The sequence below is a fragment of the Carcharodon carcharias genome, chromosome 23 (assembly GCF_017639515.1).
Source record: "Carcharodon carcharias isolate sCarCar2 chromosome 23, sCarCar2.pri, whole genome shotgun sequence".
NCBI classification, from domain to species: Eukaryota; Metazoa; Chordata; class Chondrichthyes; order Lamniformes; family Lamnidae; genus Carcharodon; species Carcharodon carcharias.
In genome coordinates, this window is record NC_054489.1 from 26,889,188 (window position 1) to 26,903,143 (window position 13,956).

Consider the following 13,956-nt stretch of genomic DNA (forward strand, 5'->3'; position numbering starts at 1 on the left):
TGATAGTGGTTGCATGCTGCACTCTGCGCAATCTTGCGCTGGAAAGGGAGGACGCAGTGGATGATGAAGATGTAGACACAGTGGCTGCGATGACGCCAACAGTGAGTCCAAGGATGAGCATGCACAGGGAAACGCTGAGGGGGTAGACGTTAAGCCGGGCAAGTTTCAGGGAGGCGGGGGGGGCTTTAATCCAATGAACCTTCAGCTAGCAGACCACATATGGGCCTCCAGGACAAGCCTGGGCTGCATGCTCCATATTCAAGACCTAAATTCAAAATCTGCCTGGTTAGGAACATTAACTAAGGTCCTTGTTAATAAAGCTGATTGTCCCACAAAGCACTCATTATATTATTGGAAACCATCCACCTGCAGTACAAAAGAGGCGACCTCAGCCATGGTGACATGTCTGAATTTAATACTGCTGCCAAAGAAGCTTAATGAAACAAAATGAAAAAGGTGTTAAGTGATAAACCCGTGGTGTGCCTAAGGTATCTTATGATTACATTTTCAGGTGCTACGTCTTGGTGCTGCTCCCTCGCTGAGAGTGGTATCAGAGACAGCCTGCTGACTCTGCTGTCCTGTTGTCCTCAATGACCTTGGCAGTCATCCTCTGGCCCGAGGAGCCTTTGATGACCCCGCCTGGGATGGAGCTGCCAGTTCCACAGCTGGCATCTCCCCAGCCATTGTAGGTTCATCGGATGCAACAGTCACTGGCAGAGGGACGGAGGAGATGCTGTCTTCATCCAGAGTGCCCTGAGAGGAGCCAGCAGAGATGACAGACAGCTGCTTTGCTGATGAGATGGATGGGCACCGAGCTGGGGAACTTGGTGCCCAGACTATCTCCCACACTGGCACTGATCAGCTGAGGTCAATGCCGATGTGAGGTCTTGCTGGTCCGAGCACATCCCCGGGAAGCCCTGATTGGTCTCCTGGAGGAGCCTCGCCATGAGAGTCGCTGCTCTCTCCATGGAGGACACAAGGCACTTGGACATGAGGCTCATTGCTTCAGCAATAGTCTGCATAGACTTCTCTACCATGGATACTAAGCCAAGCATAGCCTCATGTATCCCCCCCAGATGCTCCCGTACACCTGGCTGCATTTCCTGCACTTGCTGCATTGCAGACAACGCCAGAGGCACATCATCAGGCACCGACTGAGCATGTGCCTAGTCCAGTGCAGCCCTCCGACTGCTGGTGCCATGGGCACTCTCTGTCTCTGCCAGCTCCTCCAGTGGCTGTGAAGTGCCCTCACTGCTGTGCCCTGGGACATTAGCCAATGTTCTAATTCCCACCGAGGTGCTTGTACCTGTGCTGGTGCCTGCCTGGCAGAGATGGTGTGACACTGGTGAGATTTCAGGGCCCTCATTTGTGAGAGGGGGCCTCTGCTGCTCCTCCTCCTGGCCCTGCTCAGCTGATGCTGAGGGGAAGAACAAGGACATTGGATCAGTTAACGTGGAGGCAATGTCAATGTGTATCCCTGTTCCTCGGATCATTATGCGCTCATCCTTCCATAAGCAATGGTCAAGCCATGTTGCAAACTTCAATCACTGAACGTTCAGCACTGCCATGGCTTTTGGGAGAACAATGGTGACCTCACTGTTGGGCAAACATACCTGGCCATGGCACCCCAGCCTCACTAACACTGGTGGACCTGGGCGCAGGGCGCCTCTCCAAATCTAGGGCCTCCTGCTCGAAGTGGCTGGGAATCACTAACTGTGCCGGCTGGCACCAGTCCTCACCCGCTCGGCGGCATTATGTGCATTCTTCTCCTGAAAAGGAGAGAAGAGCATTGATTAGTGCTAATTGTACCTGGACACTCTTCACGGACAGCCCACCCCAACTAGAGTGGGACATTGCAGGGCTCCAGTGCCTCCTCACCCCGCTGCTGCCGAACACTCACACAAAGACGCTAGCCCTATCCTCCCCGCACCCACCCCCTTGGCCAAATGCTGCTTACATCACATTAGGCAACACATGGTCTAACCTCCCATAGCAAGGAGGGGCAAGCATGTGGAGTGCAGAGGGCAGCCGATGGTTCATTGCCACGCCACCTTGAAGCTTCCCTCTCACCATCTCATCACCCTGACTGTAACATGTCCTGGAGTTCCAGCACTGCGCCTAGGTGCAGCTCCTCCAGGTTGCCCCCAAAACAGTAATGTGGGTCTCAATGTACCACATGCTGTGGGTGCAGAACCGATCTCATCACCACCCTCTCAGGGTGACCTCAGCATGGGCAATATCTGTTGACCTATCCAGCGAAGGACACATGCTGTCAATGATTCAATGCAGTTACTACACTCAGACTTGGGGGAGCTGGGGTCGCCAGTGGAGAAAGCCGTCCAGCTGGGTTAAGTGACCAATGCCAATATGGTACTCACCCTTCCTGAGTGCAACAGGTCATTGAAGCGCTTGCAACACTGGATCCAGGTGCGCTGCACCACATCGCAGGAGTTCACCACCTCCACCACCTCCTCCCAGGCATGTTTGGTCATGTGGGGGGGCCTCCTCCTCCTGTCCTTGGGTACCAGGACATCCTGCTATGCTGCCACCTCCTCAAGGGGGGCAGCAAGGCAATCATTGGAAAAACGAGGGGCACGGTGCCCCCCTGTACAAAGAGTGAGAGGTGGACAAGAAAGTGCTTACTGCTGCAGATCCTCTCCTGATCAACAAGCTTCAGGGATAGTCTTCAAACAGCACTTCCCTCTTTATGCAATTTAGGTCAATGACAGAACCAAACTCAATGCCAGTGGTAGCTTCTAAGTCTTAACAGTATTCAGCATAGGGATGAGCTGCTGTTCAGTCCACTGATCTGTTAAACAGGTAGCTGATGTGCTGTTTGATCATGCCTAATAATACATCAACAATGACAAAGCTGAAATGAAGTAGGTTCTGAATTTTGCACTCTGCAGCTGACTTATTGTCAACAGTGATTACAAATGTTAATTGCCCTTAAACCACTTCAAAACTACGAACACGCCATCAGGAATAAATCAGGGCTGATCGGATTTCTGATGTCAACACCAACAATAAAATGGTGAAAGATTGTTTCTAATGCTCTTTCTGTAGAAGAACCTAGAAGAACCTTGGCATCAGTAAACTGAAAAATATACAACTGCTTTTTTTTAACTGCTCTGAGAACCAAAATTGAAACGCTTGGCCAGGCCTTGGAAAGCCATTGCCTCATGCATCTACATTCAGTTATGACAAAGTACAGAAGCATTCAATAGCTATCATGCTATCTAATATATCATTGAATTCTATATATTTCTATCACAGGGGAGAAGGGCTGTGATGTGTTATGATAGTGGTGATATACAAATAACAAGAACAATATGGTTATATGTACAATAATGAAGAAAATAGAATATTAGAAGTCATAATCCACAGAAGTGATGGTTGAGCATTTTAACAATATAGACTCAAAGTTCTTGAAGCAAAATTCAACATAGCCAAGGTGGTGATTACTGAAGCAGTTTTGCTCAATTTTTGGCAGATTTTGCACTTTTTATTTCCTGACAATTGATCTCTTGGCAGATAATGTAATATATGACAGCCTCCCACATCTGACTTGCATGACTTTAACTGAAATGCTATTTGAATTGCAGTGGTTGTTGCGACTGTTCGTCACAGAGGAAGCGCATAAGCTGTATATGTGTTAAGAAGATGTTCAACTGGATGACCAGGATTTTCATGGAACTGTGAACTCCAAAATATTTCAGAGAATCTGTCGCTTTTACACATGGTGCGACAACACCGAGGCAGTTGAGTCATAAAAGGATCCCTGATTATCAATTTCTTCATTGCTGCTTTTGCCCTTTTAAAGGCCCCTTGCTGCTATGTATCTTTCTCCAGACAGGAGGGTGGGTGGATGGTCTGGACTGCAGATGTCTGCAGAAACACTGCTAAAGCCACTGCATGATAGAAGAGACATGATTCAAGCTGAAGGAGGTAGGTTTTTCGGTGTCCCCCTTTTCACACATATCATCTGCAAATTTAAAAAAGCGTTTATATGTGAACATTTCAATTAATCCTCATGATGTAAAACCCAGTTCAGTAAATGACACAGATGCTACCGCCCAAGTTCTTTTGATATGTGTTAAAAGTTTCAGCCATTGAAGATAGATTGCAGACTTAAAGCTAGTCCTCTATCTTGGTTTGAAGTAGCCATACCCAAGTAAAAATGAACTGTATAATTGGGTTTGTGGTGTTATATGTTGTGCTATATTAGAAAGGAAGTGTGGTTGTAGTGGGAGTGTGGGAAGTAAGTGTAGGTTACACAGGATATTATATTTTACAGAGGCAGTATTCCTCATTTCTCTATGAGCTAATTCTTTTCAAAGTCTAAGTTAAAATTAAAACAAACTCAATGCTCTAATCAATAAGTCTAAAATATTTTCAATATCTTTTGTCAGTTTGAGAGATTCTGTAATAATTTCTGTTTCAATCTTTCCACAGAAATTATTCAACTTTTTTGAAGCAACTTTGTAAGGAAATTAAACAACATTTAACTTCTGATTTCTGCTTGACTCCTTAAAAGTGGCAGATCAAGATAACTAAATGGTGATAATCCGCAATAATGCTGAAAATGTGCAAAAGACTGATCAACAGATGAAAGCTGAAGAAAAATATTCTTAACATGATATTTTGGAACTTGTTTACAATTTTGCTGGGAATATTGGCATGACTAAAGCTTGATGAACCCATTTATGAAGTTGCTACACGTAGGAGCAAAATGAATTCTTCCTCCCACACTAATACTCTCTTTACTTATTGTTGGTATTGGACAATACAAAAGAGACAAATTGTAGGAAGTAAATTTAACAGTAAACGTACAAGGTAAAAGCCTGCATGGTAAAACACAGCAGTGACATCAGAGGATATCAGTGATTATGGTAAAAAAAATGAACAATTTTACATAGTCGGATACCTGAGAGTGATTACAAGGCTGTAATCTAATTGAGGGGTTCAGATGATATCGTTAAACCATGAGAGAGAAGTTTGAGTAGTTTATAACTGTTATCTGAAACCCACCATTAGATGTCAGCCTTGAAATCTGTCCTGGGTATTTGTGTTTTTTAATAATATATATTGTTTGAATTGTACATGTGTGTGGGTGCCTGTGTGGGGGGTAGTATTCTGTTATTGTACAGCTGGCTGCACTGATGCTCTCAGTGTGCTCCATTTTCTGGTATGATAATTTTTACCAAAGCCGTTTAACTCTTTGTGAAGTCAGTCTTATAGGTTTAGCAAAAATTAATCTGCAGTTAACTACCATTAATGGACATAACTAACTTTACGTGCATTAATATAGCAAACAAACTCAGCACCCTTTGTAAATCAATCGAGAAAGTTCTCATTGTTTATGACAAAATAATCAATTTATTACAAAAGTATTGGATACCTACATGAGTGCATGTAATGTAAAGAAGGTGCCTAATTTTTCTGCATCTAAAATAATATCTCTGTAGATTTCTTATTTCCCATAATTCTGTTCCTTCAACATTACGTATACATTGTTACCTTCAATCCAGCTTTATTTTGGATATAATATAACATATGAGGAACGTTTGAGGACTCTGGGTCTATACTCGATGGAGTTTAGAAGGATGAAGGGGGATCTGATTGAAACTTACAGAATACTGAAAGGCCTGGATAGAGTGGTCGTGGGGAAGATGTTTCCATTAGTAGAAGAGACTAGGACCCGAGGGCACAGCCTCAGAGTAAAGGGAAGACTTTTTAGAACAGAGATGAGGAGAAACTTCTTTAGCCAGAGAGTGGTGAATCTATGGAATTCATTGCCACAGAAGGCTGTGGAGGCCAGGTCATTAAGTGTACTTAAGACCGAGATAGATAGGTTCTTGATTGGTAAGGGGATCAAAGGTTACGGGGAGAAGGCGGGAGAATGGGGTTGAGAAACTTATCAGCCATGATCGATGGGCCGAATGGCCTAATTTCTGCTCCTATGTCTTATGGTCTTATGGTTTAATGTCTACACTGAACAACCTGAACAAGGGGAAGTAGCTTAAACAAGTATTATTTAATATACCATATGCTAGGTAATAAATTATGAATGTAGATGGGGTCCCATGTTGGTCTTTGACTTGAACGATAATGAATAGCACATAAAATTAACTCAGTACTATTTACACAAACTTAATCCAGCCATACCTCTAAGTGCAACACAATCACTACAGATGCAAGATTTTTTAATATAATGGCCAGAATTTTTCCCTCGTCGGGTGGGCTTGGTGGAAGCTGGGGGGGTGGGCGCGGTCGGGAAGCTGACGTCTCCCTTCATCAGCTCTGCTCCGCGATTTCATATAGGTGGGCCAATTAAGGCCCGCCCTGCGTGGCTCGCGAGCAGCAGTGCTAAGCACTGCCTGTGCGGGTGAAGGGAGGAGGGAGGGTGGGTCTGGTGTGCAGTTCACGCACGTGACTCTGTCACATGAGCTGGGATATGTTTTTAATTCAAAAATAAAGTTTTTAGTTAACGTTTATTTGCTTTAGGAAACCTCATCCCGCTCGTGGATGAGGTTTTCTAAAAAATGTAAAGGCCGCTTGGCCTTTTCACCTGCCTGCCAACAGTAAGGTTGGATGGGCAGCATAAATTTGATTTTAATTACCTTGTTAATGGCCTTAATAGACCTTTCAATTATCGGTGAGCGCACAGCCGACTCCGGTACGTACCCACCAAATGAAATATCGCGCGAGTTCATGATGACATTGGGACACACGCCCGACGTCATCGTGTGTCATATTACACCAGGGTGTGTCAGGCATGCCCGCATGCCGAATGTAAAATTCTGCCCTATTTGTCTGCTGCTGTCCACCATAATACATGTAGCTGACAGACTGCTTGGTAAAAATGAACTAAAATCACCCACTATGAGCTCTGTCTGTTGATATTTTACAGCACCTGAGGTTGGAATATATTTCAAAGGTACGACACATCTCAGCAATACTAATAAATTATTTGAGTTTCTCTCATAAGTTTAAATTAATCTTTACCTTTTAATTTTAATACACTATAGCCATGTTACTTACCATATATTCTCTTCTTTATAAATTCTCCTACACATATACACACAGAACTCCCTCAACCAAGTCAACTCAAGTGACCTATCAACTGCCATTGAATCAATCACAGATAATGAGATCCAAATACTTCCTTGCATGAATCACTCCATTCTTCCCTCTTCCGAATCCCATCTCTTTTCGTGTTCACCCATGGAAAAAGCTCTCCCCCAAATCACTTACAGCTGCACTTTCAAACCCTCAAACCCCCAACTTTTCAGCCTTTGCCCCTCCATTTGCCATGATATTTCTGCAGCTATTAATCTGCTCACCCATTCCCTCCCTGCCACCTTTAATGCCCTTAACCCCAGTAAAACTCTTATTCTCAACTTTATTGGCCCCCATCTTTTGTCCCTCAAGCCCAAGGAAACTAATTTCAGTGAATATAGCACATAATTGATTTTGCCATTCCTCGCTAGATTTGGCTGGACTACACACACACTATTGGCCTTGCTCTTTTTCCAAAAAAATACCACCACTTCAGGATCATTTTGAGAATTGAAGATACCTCTGGCTTCTTTTTTCCACTCTACACCATCTTTTTAAACCCCTTTGTCCAGCCTTCTCTATCCTCACCTCCGACAACTAATGTAAAAACTCGATGAACTTCTATATAACTAAGATTGAGACCACCAGTTCAATTGTCTCTGTTGCATCCTCTATCTTCCCCCTACCCACCAAGCCAAACCTAAATGCCAGACACCCCCTGACTTGATCCTGAATCATCATGCCCTCTCTGAGCTCATCTGACCTATGAGACCCACCTTGTGCTTCCTTTACTGCATTTGCAATGAATTGCTGATCACCTAACTTCCCTTCATGTAACTAACCCAAAAGAAGGGCAAATAAAAATGACCTTTTTGCCCATTAATGTAGATATTTTTTTCTAGTTTACTGCGCACATAAGCAAGAGTAGACATCAATACAAAACAAAAAAGCAGGAAAAGGTTCATTTGTTCCATTGAACTATTTTTTCCAACTAACCTATTCAATTTGTAGAACACTTCCAAGAAATGAAAGCTCTCTGAACTTTCTCAGTAACCCCAAAACTAACCAAGCCAAGCTCAAAGATAACATTCAAACATTGCAATTTATCTTATTCTAACCTAAGCAGTTGCATTCAATACATTTCAATAGCCCTCAGAAGATGAGAGGCCCAAATTTTTGCCACAACAGAGAGCCTCTCTGTCATGGCGAAAATGACGTAAGTAGCCGAGAAACTCAAGTTCTGTTTCACAATCAAAGGCTACCAAAGTCCCACTTGAGTGGAAGCAGCTGATGATTTAAATGGCCAGAAGCCTCCATAAAGCCTGCATGTGCAAAATACGCCCGTCCCCATTCCTGCCCCCACGAAAATGAGAATTGGTGTGTTTGGAGGCCCGAAGTGTGCAGCTTAGATCTGGTAAGAGCAGGTCTGAACTTTGTGGCTTCATTTGGCTTGCCAGTATCCCTTGAAAAGGCAATGTATCCCTTTGTATTTGGTCCTGAGGCACCCTTTGGGGAAGGTCAGGTGCCCTTTGGTGGAAATAAGGTGTACTTTGGTAGAGGTCAGATACCCTTAATGGGAGATATGGTACCCTTTGGTATCGTTAAAAGTAAGGAGGTTTGAAAAAAAGTGCATAAACTCATTGGAACTGTCAACAGGCCTGTCAAAATCAACTGTCAAAAGTGTCAAGAGAAACTGTCAAAAGCACCTGCAAAGGGAGCTGTGAAACTGTCAAGGCATTTAAAAGTCCTGCCTTTTAAATCTTTGAAAAAAAATCTGGTGTGTTTAAAGAAAATTATTGCTTGCTATTTCACTCTGCCTGTTGACATAAGCCTGATGGCCTCCTTAACCAGATTACTGCTGCTTTACTGATTTCACAACCTCCAATATCACAGTAGGTTGCCTGACATTTCACAGTTGGATTGACAGCTACAAGTGGTTATAGATTGTCTGAAGTGGGACTATGAATTCCAATGCTTGTTATAAGGGATTGTGCACTTCATTGGAATGTTTGTTGTCATAGGACTCTATGTAGTTGCAGGAATGTAAATGTAGTAAAAGGCATTTATGAATGAGTTTTTTTTTCAATTTAGTGCAGGCTGCAACAGACACTTATAGCTTTTAATCTCATTGCATGGGTCCTGAGGTCTACACATGGTGGATAATGGGTGAGTTGGCATGGTGGGTGTAAGGGCAAAGGGTGGTGGGTATGGGACATAGGTTGGCATGGAGGGTATGAGGGGCCATGGGGTTGGGCAGAGGGGCATAAGGTGACATAGATGGGGCATGGGGAGTAAGTGGTGGAATGAGGGGATGTGAGGGGTGAGGACTGGAGGGATGTTTCATGTTTTGTTCTACTTTTTAAAATTTTGGACACAGTGCCAGAGCCTCAAGGCAGGCCTTCCACCCAGCCTGCCTCTGCACTTGGCAGTCTCCTCAGTTCTTCCAGGGTCACCCAACCCAACTTTTAATCTAGCCCACTCCCCAGACCAAATATTTGATGTACGAGCAGCCATTGTTGGATTTGTGGAGCTGGTAGCTCTCCTTACTCTCCACACCTGGCTTGTGGCTGAAAATCCGAGCCATGGTGCTCCATGTCATATTTTATCCTGTTTTCCAATATAGATCTTCACAATCTCCAATTCCAGTTTTTCCGTCTCGTCCTTTATCAAACAGTTAATACAATGTTTATTACTTTTAATGAGGTCCTACACTTTATATTTGTTGTCTTTTAGGGAGAAAAATGGTCATAATTCTACTTGAGACTTTCCATTTATTTCTGATTATAACATCTGTTTATCTCCTACCATTCAAAGGATCCAAATCCATCCAATCTATTTTCCTCCAAAAGTTTAATTCTCCGAACCTTTCTTAATTATTTAATGCTTTGATGACCAGAATGATAATGGTCAATTTTCTCCGAACTCTCTCGAACGTAAGCTACGATACAAACTGCTTCACATCATATTCAATTTTTCAGTACTGAAAGTAAGAACATATAAAATCCATCAAAGTATTTGATTAACTTTGTTGCTAGCAGGTTCATCAACATTCTAATCCATATTTCTCATGAATACTATGAAGCAAAACAGCTTATAAAATTGCAACCGTCAAAAACTTAAGAATCATGAAAGAAGAAAGAAATTTTTGAAGGATTGTGGCATTTTAAAAAAAAATCTTTCAAGGTAACATTGCTGCTGCTTTCAGGAAGAAAGTAGATAGCCTTCTACCAACATAGCGAACATTTTAATTTTAAACATTATCTAATCCTGTGAACTTATGCTTCTCAAAATGAAGGAAAATGGAAAGGAAGAATGAAACAATTACATTTTCTTGCACACAAGAGTCAGCATCAAGAATCCCCAGGATCAGTAAAGCATAAGTTAACAATGTGCATTGTATCCTAATAATACCGATTAGTCCTAACTTGAAAAGAGCACACAATGGGCTATTCCATTTATCAAACTGACATTATTGGCCTCATGCTGAATGTGCCTACCCACAAAGAATCTAAATGGTCTTGCACTGTGAACAAAAATTCCCCAGAAACTGAAGTGAAAACTTCAGACATTAGCAAAAAGCAGAAAGTGAAGGCTTGTACCCAATCCCAAAGATGACAATGAAAGTTATAGCTAACAATAGTTAGTTACAGCACTGAATCGCAGAATTGTTCCTCCATGAATGAAAAATGGCAAGGAATATTTGAAGAATAAATTAGTAGCCAGATTTTCACTAGCTGTAACAGAGCTATTAGAACAATTCTGTCAATCCTTTTAATACAGACACTTACTAATAAAAACCTGAAATGTGATAGAAATCTTCAACCAATTCCTCATGTCGAATTGTCTTTACTGTTGTGACTTCAGAATTATTAACAAAGATTGCAATTCCCAGATGATAGATTATGTGTCCCTCATTGAACATGTGTAGCAATTCATTTAAGGAGACAAGACCATATGACTACAAATTGAGACAACTTCATATCTGGTTTTGAATATTGTGGCTAATTATACCAATTCAGATTTGATCTTCAAACTCTCTTTTCTACTCATGAAAATGAACCAAATAACCACTACAAAAATACAGTCATTCCTATTCATACATTTTGGGATATATTGGTGCAAAACTGAAAAAGGAATCAAAGAAATTAGTAGCAAAACAAATTAAATATTTCCCTTTTAAATGGAATGGCATAAGATGGGTGTGTTAAAGAAAAAGCTCACGGTCCCTGGATTGTACCCAAAAATCTCTGGAGTAAGGGCGCCTAGGCTTGTCTCCTGGGTGGAACTGTAACCACACTGAGCCCAAGGCAGTCTTGTCTGCATTCCATCAACCTGACTGACAGCACAGTAGCCTGCAATTTAGATCTCAAACTTCAGCTAAGTAATAATAACCCTTCGTGGGCCAATGTAAAAAAATCAAAGGGATTGGGAGTTTTGCTGCCTTTATTGTACTGTCAGAAAGAGGTTAATGAATGGCCTGGCATCTGTGATCACTGAACCTCATTACAAAACTCAGCAGTGGGACGATGTTGTTAAGCCCACAGCCCTATTTCCATATCCACTGTTTACAAGTACAGGGATCTCTTTTTGGTTACATAGAGCAGCATCAAATGAGCATTCCATGAGTTTTCAAGAATAAATTATCCAACATATGAATCTAAACCTTTCTACAGTTAAGAGTGCCCGTTGGAAGACTGCAGATTTACATTAATTTTAAATATCGGAAAAGAACAACTGTCAATAAAACAAATGCTGTATCAAATACATAATTTAAAAGAAAAATAACTCCTACATTCCATGACTCTTTTTTTCAACAAGTGCAAGAGGAACTCATCAGTTAATAATGGTTTACAGACAAATTACCCACTCGTGACATCAACAGAACTTAGGCTTGTGGTGCTTGTGGGCTGAAGCATCTGTTGTTACTTTGAAGGATATTATCAATGTCCTAAAAGATTATCAACTAAATTATTATCCCTTTGTTATCTGCAGTATATCCTGTGATTTTATTCGCTGAAACTTCGTCAACTACTGTATGTAGCTGAAACAAATGTGTGATGCATTCCGTTCAAAAAATATTCAGTGGTGTAGATCTATGTGCAATGGTGTAAAATGGATAATCGTGAGTCACCAGCCATTATACGTCTCTCCTGACTTTGATTTCCATCGATCTACCCCCAATCAGACCAAGCCCATTGAATCTAATAGCAATTTTTAAAAGTGTATTTGAAAACTGACCATTGAAAAACATACATATCAGCATTCTTATATTTGTCATTGCCATAATTGTACATTTACTGCAAAGAAGGAGGTTATTGCCATTCTTGCTGTAGAACTGTGAAAATTGTAAATACCTTGCCTTGAAAATCTTTTCAGTTTTCAACTGCACATAACAACTTGTGTTTTTCATAAGTTTTTACCTTTCATTTTTTCATAGTTTTTCCTGACATTTGGTTCTGCCATTACAATGTCACACCACCATCTTACCTCCTTCAGCAGGGAGGGTGGACCAGTCTGTTTCTGTATGGAGATCTCCAGTGCCACCATTAGCGGCACTCTGTGGGTGTTCCATTAAGATAGGTGGCTGAGTGCCTGCCTTTCTCCCCTGGAGATGATTATAGGTTCGAGTCCTAGGGTGTCTATCTCTTATGCTTGCTTACCACTATAATTCTTAACCAGTTTGTCTGATGAGACACCTCACTATGGCAGCAGATTAAGTTTAAAGAAAAACAGAAATGACACACAGAGGAAACATGGCAGGAAACCAATAGTAAAAGTGGCACCAGGATATACATTATGAGGATTATAACGAAGGGAAAAGCAAAAACAAAGATAAATGAGTAACTTAGTATCTCGATACAGAGATGAGTAAGCTGGCCAAAGACCCACAGATGAGAGAGACAAGAATATTGAGAACAACCAATGTTATTTTTTTCAACAATACATTGGAGCATGCGTCTAGGATGGTGATCCACCATACCATTCAACCTATACTATACTATTCAAATAAAACAATATTTATGTTATATTCATTAATAATGCAAAGAAAGTGGGCAAAATGGGATCAACTGAAATTTCAACATAAGCTTGAAGAAAAAGTGTACAACTTTAATTGTTAACAAGCACTAAGACAAGATCTAAACACAGAGGATTGTGTGGCAAGAGACAGGTTTAAAACAATTGAGGCAGCTGCATGGATTAGATAGCAGACACCCAAAACACAGACTAAGTACTATTTAGCTCCCAAGTGAAAGCCTTGAAAGATGAACAAAGCAATTAAACAACATATGCACAAAAGCCAACAATTCTTGGCTTGTCTGCTGTTGCGACTAAATCAGTAGCTTCAATGAGGTAGCCCACAGAAATCAGCTAGAATTTGGGTGGTTGAACACTGGATTCCAAAAAGTAGCTGGATTCAAAAGAAACAGAAATAAATGAAGTGGTATTCACATGTATTAGTTTAATCAAGAAGAGAAGGGAAATGAAAAGTTCTTAAGCAGAAATGAGAAGAGAAAATGCACAAATTCAGAAGCAGCAACAATTTAAAAAAGAAAGCAAACTGGCATTCATACAGCACCTTTCACAACCTCAGAACATTACAAAGTGCTTTTGAAGTGTTGTCACTGTTGTAATGTAGTCAACACAACAGTCAATTTGAGCACAGCTAAGTCCCACAAACGGCAATGAAATGAATGACATATTTCAGGTACTGGAATGACATCAGTTCCACTTATTGTTACTGCTATTGTCACTTTCTGTTTAATTGCCTCTACTCTCTAAATCTGTAATTTGTTCAATAGATTCTCATTGCAGTTGAGATTTTAAATTAATAATGTAAATGCTTAAGAAAGGAACAATTTGCAGGTATATAGTAACTTATAAGATGGTAAATGC

The 13,956-nt window shown here is 41.4% G+C and overlaps 1 long non-coding RNA gene across 1 annotated transcript in view; it reads right to left on the bottom strand.

The window, feature by feature from the left end:
• LOC121294036 overlaps positions 1-12,599 on the bottom strand; it is a 55,720-nt gene extending 43,121 nt beyond the window's left edge. The window contains exon 1 of the long non-coding RNA XR_005946682.1: positions 12,550-12,599. This is a non-coding gene — a long non-coding RNA (uncharacterized LOC121294036). The remainder of the gene's footprint in view (positions 1-12,549) is intronic.
• Positions 12,600-13,956: the final 1,357 nt, after the last annotated feature.